The sequence below is a fragment of the Pseudorasbora parva genome, chromosome 7 (genome assembly GCF_024679245.1).
Source record: "Pseudorasbora parva isolate DD20220531a chromosome 7, ASM2467924v1, whole genome shotgun sequence".
Classification (NCBI taxonomy): domain Eukaryota; kingdom Metazoa; phylum Chordata; class Actinopteri; order Cypriniformes; family Gobionidae; genus Pseudorasbora; species Pseudorasbora parva.
Genome location: NC_090178.1, coordinates 26,408,383 through 26,426,599, shown reverse-complemented (window position 1 = coordinate 26,426,599; position 18,217 = coordinate 26,408,383). Strand labels below are relative to the sequence as shown.

The 18,217-nt window shown below is 35.2% G+C and overlaps 1 long non-coding RNA gene across 2 annotated transcripts in view; it reads left to right on the top strand.

Moving 5' to 3' along the window:
- The window catches only part of LOC137083121 (uncharacterized), a 178,978-nt gene that overhangs the window by 95,753 nt on the left and 65,008 nt on the right, over positions 1–18,217 (top strand). For both annotated transcript variants that reach the window (XR_010906458.1, XR_010906459.1), the window contains 2 exons: positions 8,666–8,839; positions 10,375–10,501. This is a non-coding gene — a long non-coding RNA (uncharacterized lncRNA). The remainder of the gene's footprint in view (positions 1–8,665; positions 8,840–10,374; positions 10,502–18,217) is intronic.

Genomic DNA, 18,217 nt, shown 5'->3' with positions numbered 1-18,217 from the left:
TCTGTTTGAGATGAGTGCACGCTGCTTTTTGCAAGGCTTTAAACACGAGCAAATGATACATTTTCATGAAGCCATGTCTGACCGTCTTTCACAAGCTTTGAAAGGTAATTTAAACGAGAATGAACGCATTGGTGTTAATACATGTCATTGTGTGCAAATGTGGAAAGTATTAAAACAAATGTGCCACTTGCCTCTTACACAAATTGTCTACATGGATTATTTGTAACGCTTGGCATATTATTAGACATTAGATTGATGCATCTATGTCGATGTATTGTTACACCCCTAGTTGGCACCTTTCCGGCACAAGTTTAATATCAGCCCCATTCGCACGGGATTCGTATTATCTGGGGACCTCTGATGATTTGTAATAATTGCAGAGAATGTCGGTGATCTTAATCCCGTGCGAATCGGCCATGTCTGTAATTTGTAAAGTAAAAATTCCCCCGCAAATTAGCCTACCTACCATATTTCGCCGAACACCGAGGTCCTGTGATAACAGTCCGTGCGAATCGACACTCTGTGATTTGGCCAGGATTAGGCGGATTGTATATACTTTTTGCAAGCTTTTTTTCTCCCTCTGAGCATTTCTATCTTTATCTTTCACGAAGAATAAAGTCTGCATTCATAATGCGCACCGTTAATCCCCGTGCAGCCGCGCCCACGCGGATTATACTTTCACTTTAGAATGAGTATCAATTTGAGAGTAATCTGATTGAATGGTGTGTTTAATATTAACATCAATACTGTTCTGAATGAAAAACATAACAGAACAGTATAGTACAATGACAATCTTGTTTAAATAGGCGCTTTTACATTTAGTTTTGAAACTGAATCTTCCACCGTGTGTCAGCTTCCTACTCGTGATAAATGAAATCTGATTCCTGCCGCTGGTCTGAGCTCAGTTCATGGCGTCTGTTCACTTACTGAACGAAATTATATTTATTTATTAGGCTACTGTAAAATAATCAAAACGATATCGATGCCTGTTTATGATTTCATACAGTTATCTATAACGAACATCATATCCGGGAGAAGTCAGTAAATTCGAGTAAAATCACAGGCTTTGCTTATCCCATGCGAATGCGCCGCAAAACTCAGATGTGGAGGAGTCATTTCTTAATCACAGAGGTCCCTAGATAATACTAATCCCGTGCGAATAGTGCTTTAGATAGACGAACCACTTCCACGCCACTAAAGAAAGTTAGTCTTTCTTCTCTTATTAACTATTTATTTCTCCGTGGTGTAGGCATACGTCATCACGCAAGAAGCCAATCGTGTTCTGCTCTTTCTGATGGCATGCGCCCTGAACGTCAGTCATATCGAAATATCGGAAATGTGTTTAAAAATCATATCACCGTTATTGAAAAAAATTATATCGCGATATATATTGATATTGAATTATTGTCCAGCCCTATTGTGTTCTAATCTTGTCATAATTGAAATATATTGTTAGCTGGACTGTCGTGCTCGTGTTCTATCGAGTGGTTCATGAGAATGGTTTGTGTTTTAGTGATCGCTGTGACTAATCTTGTCATAATTGTAATATGTCGTTAGCTGGACTGTCATGCCCGTGTACTATTGAGTTCATGAGAACGCTTTGTGTTTTACTGATCGCTGTGACTCTAATCTTGTCATAATTGTAATATGTTTGTTAGTTGTACTGTCGTGCTTGTGTTCTATAGAGCTGTTCATGAGAACGGTTTGTGTTTTTGTGATGGAAGGGGTGACTTTTTCATTGAATATTCGTCCTGGATTAGTAACACAGATTCTGCCATAGTCGTTGTCTGGGTTACGTATGTGTGGGGCGGCGCTATCGAAATAGGGCCAAGACCCTTTTGGCGGTAGGGGCGTGTTTGTTTTGGTGATTTGAAATATCAACAACAGTTACCAGATATCACTTATCCCACCTTTAAGAAGGTGATTAACTACATTGGATTTACAAGTAATTTTAGGGGGATGGGGTTTTTAAACCCACATTTACTTCATTTTTTGGAACTGTGACATTTATTGTTTACCATTGTAAACTGTTAAGGACTTTTCCACATGCATGAAAACATTTCCAGTAAAGATCTGTAAATCTTATTTAGATTTTACAAATTATTTTTTTAAATACAGTATCCTAAAAAAGGGATGTTTCTTTTGTAAAGATTTTAGTGTGGCAAAACAATTTTCATACAGTTTTCATAACATGATGGAGCTAGAGAAAAGATTTTCACAGGGTCAAGACTCACACACACAAAGCAATGAAAAATGTCTCAGTGTCTTCAGCTTTATTGCTGTGTGCAACTATGACAGTTCCAGGAATTAAAACCACACATGTACAACTGGGCTATTTGTGTTAAAGGGTGGAGTGATTGGTATACAGAAGTGTGGGTGACAGATGAGGTGTTTTTGTTCTTAGAAACCCACAGCTATAACCTGAATTCATGTGACTTAATTCACAGCACCCATCTAAAATGAAGTAATGCTTTTTCTCTATTACGCTGAATCTGTTCAGAACTAAAGGTCTGTGACATCCCTGTCATAGCCTGCATGATGAAAACTAACAGTTATAACGTGTGTTATATGTGTTAACAGTTTTAACGGTGTTTATATGTCTATAGCCCCTTTCACACTGCGATTCCGGCAAATACACGGATAATGCGACCCGGCATTTGGTCCATTCACACTGCCAGCGAAATACCGTAATATGTGCGCTTTTCACACACAACCCGTAACGGTCCCGGGTCGAGTTGACACGTGACATCCTGATGTGACGTATAATGGCGAGTGATCTCAGCTTCAGCGCGCATAGTAAGGAGCTCAGTGGTCTCGATGATGATAAATTCAACTTTGATCACAGGAAAAAAATACATTTTAAAATATATTTGCATACAAAAAGGTATTTTAAATTCTGTTAATACTTTAATACTTAATAATTTCTGTTTTTACTGTACTTTTTAATCAAATAAATGCAGTGTTGGTGAAAACGTTTAAAAATCTGTACCAACCTCAGACTTTTGAGCATTAGTATATGTGTATGAGGTTTTAATTATGGTAACTTACATATGCTCCATAGCTCCATAGATGTTCTTCGACAGGAGGTCCGCTCCAAATCTGTTGCACAGCCATCAGCACAGAAGAACCTAGAAACATAACATTTGTTACAGTGAAACGCAGAAAAGAAAAAGTTTAATATACAGAATAAAAAACATTTATTCAGAATTTTTTTGCATTTAGATTTAAGTTACTTGCTCGTTGTGTCACTTGTGTTTGGATGTCAAAACCTTAAATAACTGTAATATAATGGATGCATTGTTAAAAAATGCATTTGAAGTGCTTTTAATAGCTTTCTCACTTATCAGCTCATCTGTTTCTTGGAGCTTCCCTCTGTTGTAGTGTTTATTTTGTAGCACCTGAAATGACAGAATTTGTGTCAATATTTGTTTACCATGAAAGATAAAAACGTGTGCAAACGAACGTAATTTTAGCTCATTTTCGCACTTTGTGTAAGTGACGTCACTGATTAACTGTAGGCTAATACAGTGCATATTTTTAGGCTAAATAGATTAGCCTAACGTTACTTCCATATTACCCACAAAACCTTTAAAAAGTTATCAGAACCTATCATCTACACATAAAGATGTGATTAAAAGCCCAAACTTTCATAAACAAGAGCTCAAAAAAGTTAACCTACGATAATCAAAACTTTAACTTAATTAACGGCTGAGATGCTAACAGACTTTTTTTGAAGAGACCAAGAAGAGGCATTTTTATAACCAAAATATTTAACAGAAGTGTGTATTTACGAGTTAAAGAAATATCTTCCACAGTTGTGTAACTTATTTGTGGGATTTTAGGGGCTAAACTCACCTTTTTCTCCCATAGAAAACCATTATAAGAAAATGCTTAACGTGGCTTAATGCACTAAGACAGTGTTAAAAACACACCAAACTCAGGAAATATCATATTAATTGAGTATACTATGCACAAAAAATCAGATGAGCCGAGTGTAATATGAACGCAATGCGTTTTATTACACTCAAAAAAGTTAATTGTTGAATGAACGTGATTCAATCATAGCACCCATTATGCATCTAAGCCATTTAAGTTTAACTGAACTGCTTTGAACAGTGTATATGAACACAGTATACGTTTGTAGATTAAACAAGATTTTAATATTTCACTCAGTGAAACTTCTTTGCAACTAATTGAATCAAAATGTTTGTATCGTGTTAGTCTAATCAAATTGATCCTTACTCTCTCAATGTCAGTAAAGCACTTCAATTCAACTAAAGTCTGCGTTGTTACATCAACTAGTTAATGTCTGGTTCAGGTAGTTTAATGTATATCTATCTTGTGGTTTCAATTTGATTTTTTAGATGACAGCATGACATTGCAAAAACTTCAGTAATATACAAAAAAAAGCACAGAACACATGAAAACAATTAAAATATTTTATTTTTTAATAAGGATTTAACATGCAGCAATTAAGTTTAAACTGCTTTCTTCACTTTAAGTCAGGCAGTGCTCCCTCCTTCAGTAGGCCTATGACATGCTCCATGGTACTTTGTGACTGAACGTCTGAATCCTGTGGGGCGAAATACATGAAAGATCACAAACAAGAATTAGCTCAAATATTTATTACAAGTAGGGCTGCAACCAACAATTATTTTGATAAGTTGGCTGATTATTTGTTCAATTAATTAATCCGATTAAAAGCCCAATTTTTTATTTATTATTAACAAAACACACTATTCCACATCCTGCCCAATGCTGTCCTTCAAATAAACGTGTCAGCTGAGTGCAATGAAAACACACATAGTGAATATATCTATCATTACAAAAATTAACCAGGGTTTTAAAACAAATAAAACCAAAATAATAATAAATAAATAAGGGTTATTGTCGTTATTCCATGGTAACCATAAATTAACCATGGTTTTGCTTCAAATCCATAGTTTGACTATGGTATTTGTGTAGTTATTCGAATGGCAATCAATACGCCAAACAACAAGGTTTTACTCAACCAAAAAACCATAGTTAAAAGGTTAGTTTACCTAAAAATGAAAATTCAATCATTAAATCCTTACCCTAATGTCGTTCAACACTCATCAGACATCCGTTCATCTTCACACACAGATGAAGATATTAGTGTTGAAATTCGATGGCTCAGAAAGGCCTTCATTGACACCAATGTCATTTCCTCTCTCAAGACCCATAAAGGCACTAAAGACGTCTTTACAAAGTCCATCTCACTACAGCAGCTCTACAATCATTTTATGAAGAGACAAGAATAGTTTGTGCACAAAAAAACTATATGACTTGTATTGATGGGATGATTTCAAAACAAAGTTTTGAACAGTTATGAATCATCGGATTGATTCATGATTCAATCCGATGATTCAATCCGATGAACAAAAATATCATTATCTGTGTCTGAAGATGAACGGAGGTCTTACAGGTGTCGAACGGCATAGGGTAAGTAATTAAAGGGTTTGTTCACCCAAAAAGGAAATTGATGTCATTAACTCCTCTCCCTAATGTCGTTCCACAGCCATAAGACCTCCGTTCATCTTCAGAACACAGTTTAAGATATTTTATATTTAGTCCGACAGCGTATCTAAATGTATCCACACTATACTGTCCATGTCCAGAAAGGGAATAAAAACATCATCAAAGTCCATATGTGACATCAGTTGGTTAGTAGTCCATATGTGACATCAGTTGGACTCTTTTGAAGCATCGAAAATACATTGTGGTCCAAAAATAACAAAAACTACGACTTTATTCAGCATTGTCTTCTCTTCCGCGTTTGTGTTCAATCCTCAAATTAAGTTTCAAATGGGTATGAATCAGTGAATCAATCAATGATTTGGATCGCCAGTGTCACTTGATTTCAGCAGTTTGGCACGTGATCCGAATCATTGATCGATTCACTGATTCATGGCTGTTTGAATCTTTATTTGAGGATTGAACACAAACAAGGAAGAGAAGACAATGCTGAATAAAGTCGTAGTTTTTGTTATTTTTGGACCAAAATTTATTTTCGATGCTTCAAGAGATTCTAATTAACCAACTGATGTCACATTTAGACTACTTCCATGATGTTTATTCCCTTTCTGGACATGGACAGTATAGTGTGCATACATTTTACATTTACATTTAATCATTTAGCAGACGCTTTTATGTATACACATGGATACACTCTTGGACTAAATATTAGGGGTGTAACGATTCGTTTTAACAATGATTCGATTCCTATCACGATTTGAAGTTGTCGATACGATTCAAGGGCGATATTGGTTCATTTAGAACGATACGATCCGAAACGATTCAGTGACTTGAAATCGATTCAGTAACTTTTTAGCCAAAAATTTAAATCAGTGTGGCTGAAATAAATATGTGCAGGTGAAGTTTCCTAGATTCCTGATGTTTCTTTTAAGGGAATCAGGTATCAATTAATTATGGATATAAAACAAGTAAATAATTAATGGCAAATTTGTTCACATTTTATTTGAATAAAGTGCAACCAACAGTTTAAGTTGAATTAACAGAAAGTTAACCTTTTCTGCTCTCATTTTCAAAAAGTACAGAAAGTGCAATCAACATACTACCACTGCTACTTCTGCTTGTCTCTCAAGACCCATAAAGGCACTAAAGACGTCGATACAAAGCCTCTACAATCTCTACAATCAATTTATGAAGCGACGAGAATAGTTTTTGTGTGCAAAAAAAAGGATTAAATAACGACTTATATAGTGATGGGTGTTATGAATCAGCATATTGATTCATGATTTGGATCGCCAATGTCACGTGATTTCAGCAATTTGGCAGATTGACACGCGATCTGAATCATTAATCAATATGCTGATTTATAACCAGTCAAAGCTTTGTTTTGAAATCGGCCTATCACTATATAAGTCGTTATTTAGTTTATTGCACACTAAAACTCTTCTGGTCTCTTTGTAAATGATTGTAGAGCCGCTGTAATGAAATGGGCTTTTTAACGACGTCTTTAGTGCCTTTATGGGTCTTGAGAGAGGAAATGACATTGGTGTCAATAAAGGCCTTTCTGAGCCATCAGATTTCAACACTAATATCTTCATTTGTGTTCCGAAGATGAAAGGAGGTCTTACAGGTGTCGAACGACATTAGAGTAACACGCTGTGCGCGCTCCTTTGGCGCAATGCTTCTGGTTCATTCAAGCCAGCAAATTTCCAATGAAAAAGCCCATTCAACTTAAGAATGAGCTTCAGTGTCTTTCACCTAATAACGTAACCATGTCTTAATGCCAGAGACTGCTCTATATCTGTATATGCCATTCCTAATGCAGAGTAAATTGATGTTTAATCAGTCATCTCTATCCCCGACTTCTGTGGTTAAGTAGGCTATACTGACCGGTGTGGTTCCCTAAACATAACTTGTGGCCACAATAAATAGATGTCGTTCTCTCAAAATATGAAGTCAAGGCCACGTCATGTCGTTAACATCATGTTATTATCTCGTGGCCACGATTAATTATCATGTTCCCATGACTTACTATGACAATCCAACAAAATAATATCTCGTAGCAACAACATATCACGTTCCCACGAGTTCATATGTTGTGGCCACGACAAAACTAAGTGAACCGAACATGTCCCCTACCGGTCACTGTACTGAATCACATAAGTATTCCCCAAAAAATTATCTTCATTCACAAACCACTGTTAACTTTAACAGAAAATTTAAGCTTAGGCTACTGGATGTTTGACTTGGCATGGCAGAAAGCACGCAAAGTGATGTATCTTTATAATCACTAAAAATGTGCCCCTCGTTTTAAAGGGTTAGTTCATCCAAAAATGAAAATGATTTCATTAATTACTCACCCTCATGTCATTGGACACCCGTAACACCTTCGTTCATCTTCGGAACACAAATGAAGATATTTTTGTTGAAAGCTGATGGCTGAGAAAGGCTTCAGATAGGCCTCCATTGGCATTTAGTATATTTCCACTCACAAGACCCATAAAGGCGCTAAAAACATCGATATAAAGTCCATCTCACTACAGGGGCTGTACAATCATTTGATGAAGCGACGTGAATAGTTTTTGTGCGCAAAAAAAAATCTAAATAATGACTATCTGCCAAGTTATTGTCTTCCGTGTAGGTCTCGGACGTGAACTAACGCGATAGCGGCGCTCCTTTTCCGGGTCATGTATTGAACGGCGAATCTGCCTCATATTCTCGCGCATGCGTCTAGTTAATGTCAGTAACTTGGTGGATAAAGTCATTATTTTGACTTTTTTTGTGCACAAAAACTATTCTCGTCGCTTCATCAAATGATTGTACAGCCACTGTAGTGAGATGGACTTTGTATCGATGTTTTTAGCGCCTTTATGGGTCTTGTGAGTGGGAATGTACTGAATGCCAATGGAGGCCTTTCTGAAGCCTTTCTCAGCCATCAGCTTTCAACAAAAATATCTTCATTTGTGTTCCGAAGATGAACGAAGGTCTTACAGGTGTCCAATGTCCAATTTGGTGTCCAAATCTCACAAAGTTCCATTATAATCTGTCTACACTGTTATTTATTAATATAGTACATATTGCTTTTATTAACATCAAAGTGCATACATCACCATGTTATGACTGTTGGGAAAGCAGTGGTTTGATAAATGTTTTTTTACTCTTGTGCTTGCAGGTTCATTCTGAGAATGAACCCTGATGGCACCAAATGGCAATCATCACAGATCAGCCGGACATCTGGAAAAAGGGTCCAGAGAAAAATCGCCATCCTAAATCCCCTTGTGGCATCTTTCATCAGAGCTTGTTGACTTCGATTGGCAAAATTATTGAAAGCTTGTTCTGCTTTTCAGTATGTTTACATTTTTAGCCTTGTTAAAGGGATAGTTCACCCAAAAATGAAAATTTGATGTTTATCTGCTTACCTCCAGTGCATCCAACATGTAGGTGTCTTTATCCCCATTTGCACAGGACTAGTATTATCTAGAGACCTCTGGTGATTTGTAATAATTGCAGAGAATGTCTGTGATCTTAATCCCGTGCGAATCGGCTATGTCTGTAATTTGTAAAGTAAAAATTCCCCCGCTTTTTAAACTCTGTTTGGTTTGGTTGTTTTGTTTCTTTGTTTTCTGTGTATGCTGAATTCTGTGTTAAATAAAACTGACTCCTGTGATTAGATCTGTTTCATCAACTTTATTGCAACCTTACGACATGTAGATTAAAATTAATTATATTTTGTTTAAAGTAAATTAAGCTAATTTAAAATCGTAAAAAAATTATAATTCTGTAATAGGAAATCAATTATAATACTGTAAATAAAAATACGGTACTTGTACTGTAAATGAAATACAGTACTCATACTGTAAATAATACAATATGTAGTATTACTGTAAATGAAAATACGGTACTTGTAATGTAAATAAAAATACAGTATCTATACTGTAAATGTCATTACAGTATACATTATTATAACTGTAAATCAAATTACAGTAATGATACTGTAAACACTTTTACAGTAACTTACTGGCATCCAGCTGTCAGTAAGTTACTGTAAAGTTTACAGCAACCCTTTTACAGTGTTTTTAACAAAAAAGGTAGCTAATTTTCAGGTCATGAAAATCACGGAAATAAAATAGAACTGTTACAAATCAATTTATATAAGCCTAGCAAAATATGAAATAGTTTTGTTTAGCATGTACATTTATAATATATATTATCATTGCAGTCTTTGTTATTTTCATAAGGACCCATTTATATCTAAAGGCACAGTTAAAGATATGTAATTTTTGGCTTGAATATCCCTTCACTTCAACCCTCATCTACCCCCTTCTTTTTGTCCTATTTTAAAGATAAAAAGGCTCATATGTCCATCCGGTATATCTGCATGAAGGAAATGTTTGGTTCTGTGACTCATGGGTGGCAGACAATGGCACGGTTTTCTCTATAGAGACATCTTTCGTATTAGACCCATATTTTGTGTGTTTAGAGAGCAAGAGAGTGTGTTAATTTGCCTAGCCAATGATATGCCAAGTGCAGAATGCAACTGTCAAATGTGTTGCCTTGGAAAACTAATTGGTGACTTGTTTGTTGCCATTGCTGACAGTCTTGTAGTGTTTGAACTTGAGACACCCTTCAAAATCACAGATCCAGCAATAGATTTTAAAATCTCTCCCTTTGCTACGTGAGACAGCAGAACAGTGCAGAATCAGTTACACCTCCAGTCATCTGCCAGATGTATGGAAAAATGTGACTCATAGTGATAGTTAAAATGATTTTAAGGGTGGTGAGCATGTTTCTATCTTGACCTTGTCATTCTTATGGTTTCATAATACTGTCTTTTTTAGACATGACTTTATCTTTATCATTATCTTTTTTCTGTCTTTGCAGGTTGTTCTCTTTCTACTTCTTACTTAATCTTTTGGACTTTCCCAGCTCCGCTTATGTTTCCTGTATTTCCCCACAAGACTAGTGAGAGTGAAGCTGTGCGCTAGAGCTGTTTAGACCTGGTTATACAGTAAGACTTTTCTGTATTTTGTTACATAAAGTACTTTTTAAACCCATTGCACATACTCCATATCTAGCTTTATCTTGAAAAAAGTTTAAAAGCTTTTTTAAAAATAAAAATAAAATAAAACAGACAATAGACATTCAGTGTCAGAAGCACTCTAGAGGAAGCCACACATAATATATGCAAATTTCTTTTACCTATTGATTAATGTTGTATCGCTCTTAGAAGAAAAGGTTATATCAGTGCTACGTATTTGGAACCCTTAAACGGTTATATATAAGTATAGTTGAGTATACTCCAAAGACCCTTTTATGCTAAAGGGTTCTAAAATGACAAGAAAGAACCCTTTGGGCACTTAAAAAGGGTTCTATATAGAACACTGCAAAAAATTTTTCCATTTCTTATCAATGAAAAAAATGAATTTCTTATCTTAGCAAAAACTCTCTTAATTTTAAGTTTTTTTCCCCTAAAAAAAGACAATTACTTTTGCTTGTCTGGTATATACTTCTTGTTGTAAGAATGTTTAGATGTTTGGACTAGAAACAAGACAAAAAAAGAAAAGCATTTTTGCAGTGAACCTTTTAGGGGTTCCAACTAGCGCGGATATAACCTTTTAAGGTTCTATATAGAACCTTTTCTTATAAGAGTCCTATAGGACTACAAAGAATTGACTCTGTTTTGAGCTGCTTGATAGATTTGACTGGAGGGAAAGGAATTAGTCAAGGACTTTAAATAGTGGCCATAAAAATGATGGCCTATATTACAGTTCAGTTCATTTTACAGAAACTTTGGATATTGCAAGGCTGCAGTAAATGGTCAAATGTATGACTAACGCTTCCTGGTTACTTCCTTTACTCACTTGTCTATGACTATGACTATTAATGTTGCGTTCTCTCCCATTAGAGGCAGAGTGTGAGAGATATGTTCTCATACCACTTCATGTCAGACTGTTCATAAGAGCAAATACAAATATATTATTATAGAATCAGTTAGTGGTTGTAATTCTTGCTTTGAATGTGTTTGATTAATTTATTGTGCAACTGGCATTTGTGGAAACTGATTTCAGTGTTGTACTTAATATATTTGTATTTGGCTGGCAGTGGTAATTTTAAAATCACAAAAGGGAGGCTTTTTATTATATTATGGCCTATTATGGCTAAACTACATATGGGCAGTTTAAATAGTATGCTTTGTACATGAAAAGCTTGTGTGAGGTTACAAGTAATAATCAATGTCAACATAATACGACAAGTAATTATACCAAAAAAGACTTGGGAGGTCAGATGAAGTACAATAAAGTAACACGTTTTTTAACAGACCAGCAAGTATTATAATAAGTATTATAAGTATTATAATACTTTTTTCCGTAGCTCTCGTCTCGAGGGTAACAGACTCTGGCAGGGGCGCACCCGACCCATGGGAGGTATAGGCGGGGACCATCTGGGTGGTGGGAGGATGGAGGTTAATGTTGGCTTCAGCAGCATCTGTGAACTCAGACATGTGTAATTGACCATCTTTTATACTCTGAGAATTATGATTAGGTCATCATGGTTAGGTCTAAGAGTGACATAACATTGAATCGTCCTGGCAGAACTTTACACTAGAGCTTTCATTTCCAGTCCTTTAATTTGTGTTGCATCACAAGAGTGCTGATATAAAGTCCAGCAGCACTGTGGCTTTTCACTGCTTGTCTCACTGTCATATCTACAAGCAGTACATGCTATGCAATTTGTTTTATTTTTTATGAATATAGCATTTTCAGTGATTTAGTTATTTGACAGTAAGTGAAATATTTTGACATAGCAGCGAATATCTGGTGTGGTCAGTCGCTGCTTTAAGTCCTACTATGAATCTCATCTTCATGGACTGAACCAGATCATTTGCCAGTTCTTGCTGTGAGATGTTACTCGACTTTAGCACCAAGGCACTTGAAAGTTCTCGAACACCTCTGCAGGGACATATGATTACACGTTTTTGCACTGCAAGGATGATCCGTTGTCTGATCGTCCTGTCTCCCTGTAGCACTTATACATAAAGGATATTGCCATTTATTGCTCTGTTTACATGTGCAGTCCTCCTGGTCTCTATAGGTTACTGTAACTGTGACCATACCACCTCTAAACTGTTAATATCTTAAAGGCTATTCCATATGTGCATATGTAATATTTGTTTATGGTTCATTGAACAAGCATGAAAACAACATTGTTTCGAATAAAGAGCTGTAAAGCTTATTTGGATTTGTGCAAAGTTATCTTTAATATAGTATATTCTAAAGGGGATGCTTCTTTTTTGTTTAAAAAGATATATAATTTTTGTGTGGCCTTGTTTGACAAAACAACAACAACAAAAAAACAAAGTTTTCATTAACAGGATTGGGCTAAAGAACCTAGAAAAGATGGTGCTCTGGTGGGGTTCTAGGGGGGTAAAATTAATAGTCACCCACACACACACACACACACACACACACACACACACACACACACACACACACACACACACACACACACACACACACACACACACACACACACAAAGCAAAGGAATTAGATGACTTGATACTTATAGGAAGACAAAATCACAGCACACGGCTACATGTGCACAGGCCTGTTTGTGGTGAGGGAGGTGGAGTGCAGGGAAATGATGGATGACTCAGCTAAATGGACAAGGGGGTAGCCTATTACAAAATATTGTAACAGACACACAAATGCTCTGCCACAAGCTTACAAATGACTTTCCTGCACGGTTTTACAAAAGCTGAGGATGACACTTGAGGGGATCTTATACTGGAATGTGACACCAACAGGAAATGCTTCAGTGTTTTTTCTTGGTAACCTACAGCTTTAACCGCTAAGAAGAGGGAAAACTGGAAAAAAAACGTCTCTATCACTGTGCTGTTCATAAATGTTTATGACATCCCTTTCATGCATAATGCATACATGTGGTAGCCTGACAAGCCAGACCCACATCAAGATGTTTGGTCTGGAAACTCACCATAGACAGGGCTCAATCCGAGGGGCGGGATAAACGGTTGTCTTTCAAACTCCCTCTGCACACGATAGGATAGCGCTACCACCAACCAGAGCAACGAAGGTGAAACAGAGCTTGTTGATGGATTAAACATTCGCCGTATCTGGTCTGCAAAACTCAGAACACATCTTCCTTTTTTAAGAATGACTTCAGTGCCGTTCTTTGTCCTTTTCTCAGAGAAAAGCTTAACTCCAAGTCTTCCAGAGTCGCGGTCAAAGCTGATTCGATAGACCGCCGTTCGCCAGTTTCTGTGTTAACTAGAAGCACACAAACGCAACTCGGCCGTCGTCATTATGGCCCCGCCCACCGACCCTATACACGATGTGATTGGCCAGGCAAGAGTTAGGCGATTACAGCTCAGAAGGGTATTGAGAGTTGCTAGACGACACTCGCAGACAGATTAGATTTGCTGCCGCTAGGGTGCGTCTAGATTTCTAGGCTATTTTTTTATTTTTTATTTTTATTTGAATAAGGAACATAACAAACATAGCATAAACATACAGTAGATCACATAAGTCTGAAGAATGAATTCGTAGCAGGGGATCCAATAATTTTCTCATAATATTTTAAATACGTTAATGACTTATTATTTTTTAACAATTTCAAAGATGAGGATGAATTTAAATACTTTTGTTTATGAATATGAAACTTTGCCAGCAGTATAAATAAATGAACAATGTATTCAAGATCTTTGTTAACATTGTTTTCATAATATACAATAATATCCTTTAATGTAAAACAATAGTTAATCTTCACTAAATTAAAAATAGAATCTGCCAATTTCCTCCAGAAACTTTGGATAATTTTACAATCGAAAAACAAGTATGTCAACAGCTCTCTCTCACTTTTACAAAAAAAAGCATAAATCATCGATATCAACATATCTTGAAATTAAAGATTTAATAGGGTAGATGGTGTGCAAATTTATTAAATGTATTTCTTTAGTTTTATTATTAATACAATATTTAAAGGGTATTGACCAAGCTGTCTTCCAATTAATATTATCAATAATAGAGTTCCACATTTTTTTCCCTCTAGGTGCTATTTTATTTTGTTTTTGAAAAATAGTGCAAATGTTTGTTGTTGCATTTTTAATCAACCAATTCAACTCTGTTTAATATTAATTTTGGGTTTGTCATTATTGTTGAACTATATTGAATATGACTTCTAACAAGCTGAACCAGAGTAGGAGGAATAGCATAACAACCAAATTAAATTCCTTAAAGGGAAACTATGGGTTTGCATGAATTGTTCGTAAGTTAAAATATTTCCACAACTATCAAACATATTCATAAGATGATTAACATCCCTGTTAAACCAATTCCTTAAAAATAAGGATTTATTGGCAACTAGTATATTGACATTATTCCAAATGAAGGAAGTGTGAGGGGGAAAATTGTGTGAGTAGCAAATTTTCCAGGCTAAAAGTACTTGCTGGTGATATTTGGACAATTTGAGAGGGAGTTTAGAGATATTATAGTCACAAGTTCTATAGTCACAAATTCTAGACCACCAATTTGGTTAAAGATACAATGTGGAATGTGGTTCCAAAGGGAGTTACAATCGATCAAGCATCTTTTAAGCCAATTGACTTTAAAAGTTCTATTAACTTCTTCAAAGTAAAGTATCTCCAGCCCCCCTTCAGCTTTTTTATTAGTAAGAACCCTTTTCTTAAGTTTTTGGGATTTGTTTTTACAAATAAAAGAGTAAAACAAATTATTGATATCTTTACAATAAGAATCTTTAACATATAAAGATAAAGAGGGATAGACAAATCGAGATAATACTTCTGCTTTAGATAATAGGACACGACCATAAACAGAGAGATCACATTGTAACCAACAGTTTAACAATGCTTTGGTCTTTTTTAATCTAGGGGTGAAGTTTAAGCTTTGTCTTTCTATAACATCCTTTGTTACATGAATTCCTAGGTTTTTAACTTTCATTAATACGTTTATCATTTAAACTGTGTAAAGGAAGGATTTCACATTTGGATAAATTTAAAGTTAAACCAGAAGCCTTAGAGAAAGTATTGATGAAGGAACAAGAGATACATTTAAAAGAAATAAGGTTGTGTCGTCTGCCAGTTGGGATATCTTAATTTCTTTACCAAAAATGTTGAGACCTTGAATTAGTTATTATTAATGATACCAATGGATAATAATTTGACTACCAATAAAAATAAAAAGGGGGAAATAGGGCAACCTTGACAAACTCCACGATTAATGTTGAATCTTTTAGAGGTGGAAGTATTAAGTATTACAGAGCTATTAATATCATTGTAAAACATTTTAACTACATTCACAAAATGATTTCCATTATCCAAAAAGCGTCATAGTTTTAAATAAAAATGTGTGTTCAATATCGAATGCTTTATAAAAGTCCAGAAAGAAAATGACTGCACCTTCATCAACATTCTCAGCAGGTCAAGCACAAGTCTAATATTATTAGTTATATGTCGACCTTTTAGAAAGCCTGATTGATAAGATTTCTAGGCTATACATGTGGGGTCATGGAAATAGAATGTCACTAAAAGGTATATTTTACAATAAGTTGATCATGTTTAACATGTAAACAAAAATGTTTCCCAGCAGACCTATCTGATCAACACTTTCCCAGCAGACACAACTTGCACAGCAATCTTAAGAAAAGGAACAATGACTGCACCATAATTTTTATTAACAATATTTCACATGACTTCCAAGTTCTACAACACAGCATTGACATTTCTAGTCAGCTCTGTGGAGGTTTGCTACATCTTTTTGCAATTTAATTCCTAGAGAGAAAACAGAGAAGTAAGAAAATAGTAAAAAGTAGTAGTAGTAAGATGACCCTCACCTAACCTGCATTCAAAATGCATTGCAAAAACATTATAAGTATAAGTACAGTTGGAACAATAGTTTCAGCTTTGAACCTTGAATAGAATGAGATATTATAAATATTATTTTATTATAAATCCCCATAACTAAATATAACTGAACCCATGCAGGACTTTAACATGTTCTGTAAAGTCACAGCTTTATAGCTTCAGTTCATATAATCTAAATAATTATTAGACGGTAGTAATTTCTTGAATTTGACATATCAGATTAAATATGAGTAACCGTTCAATAAATGTGTTGAAATTGAAAATTAAAGGTGGGGAACATCTTATTCATCTTATATCTGCTAGTATTACTACCTTATCAAACAATTACTACAGTCACATTAAGAGGAAAATAATAACACTACTTGTTTTTTTGTTGTTGTGGTTGTTGTTTTATTAAATCACAGGAAATGACTTTCTAAAGTTCAATTCATTCAACAGTAAGGCATCATGTCATAGTCAACAGTCTACATTAATCACTCATTTACCCATTTATTGCTATGTATTTGGAAGGTTTTAGTTTTTAAAATTCATTGACGTTCATGATTTAATCATCAGCTTTTCAATTAACTGCACAGTTCCTTCATGAAACACAGTTTGGGAAACCCTGCCATAATGTAGGCTAATGTTTAATAAAAATCATATTGTTGATAAAGAATGGAACATATTTTCTTCCTATGTGTATTTTATATATCAATATGGTACAAGATTGTCCTATTCAATTCAACGTGATAAACAAGTTAGGTCAGAAATTGTTCTGATTATATTATTCCAAATGTGTCATGTAGGCCTAATGGATTATGTTAATAACTACAATTTGGTCATGAAATTTGAAATCAGTAGCAGGCTACAATTTGTAAGTAATCAACTGATGTGCCACAAATTGACTGCAAGTACATTGCCTGCCATGTTGTGATTACTTATGAGGTTTCAACTTGTAAAAAGCATTAATGTCATTAATCTCATAGAGCTTGTAATTACAGCGTGTAAGATGGGCATTTTCGGAGAGATCCTAACCACTGGAGATTCTGCAAGACCTTTGAATTACAAAGTCAGAATCAAAACAGATTTTTAGATGTAGCAGTTACTGATGTTAGACACCATATATGAATGTGGATCGATACAAATAACTAGAAAATCAATAGAAATGTAATCACTGCAAATGTACAGCTCCATGAACATAAGTGTATTGCATGTAAACTTAAAGTCAACAATATTTAAAAGTGAAGAGCCAGTGTTTATGTAGGCTATGTCTGCTTCTCTAGAGAATCATATGCCTGATTTCAGTGTGATATTCCTTTTAAACAGGCTTCTCATTAATCAACTGTTCTATTATTCTACCACACTTTTGCTGTCCATGTTGGAATTACTGCCTGCAAACAGAAGTCTACATAGCCATGCAGTAGCCAAGTCAGATATTTCCTCATTTGTTGAACTTTTTATTGTAATGGTGATAAGCGACATTTGAAAGTGATTTCCCCTGCTGCTTCTTTTCATTCATCCCCTTTCCAATAAATGGGTGTGACTGCTTGGTCTGGCAGTGCTGTTTTCCACACCAGTTTGTTTACATATGTGTTTCTGTTACCAAGGTTACAGTTTAAACCCTGCATGCTAAACAGTTCTTTTTTACTCATATGCAAAAATTATCTCAACATGATGACAACTGAGATATGTATACTGCAGTGGATATCCTTTTTGCTATATAATGCTTTTCATACGAGGGAAAGGAAAATCATAGTGAATTCATTTTAAGTCGTTAAACAAAACAAATTATCCATTTAGGACCTAACCAGGATAATTTTTTATCGCCTTTTATATATCATAATACA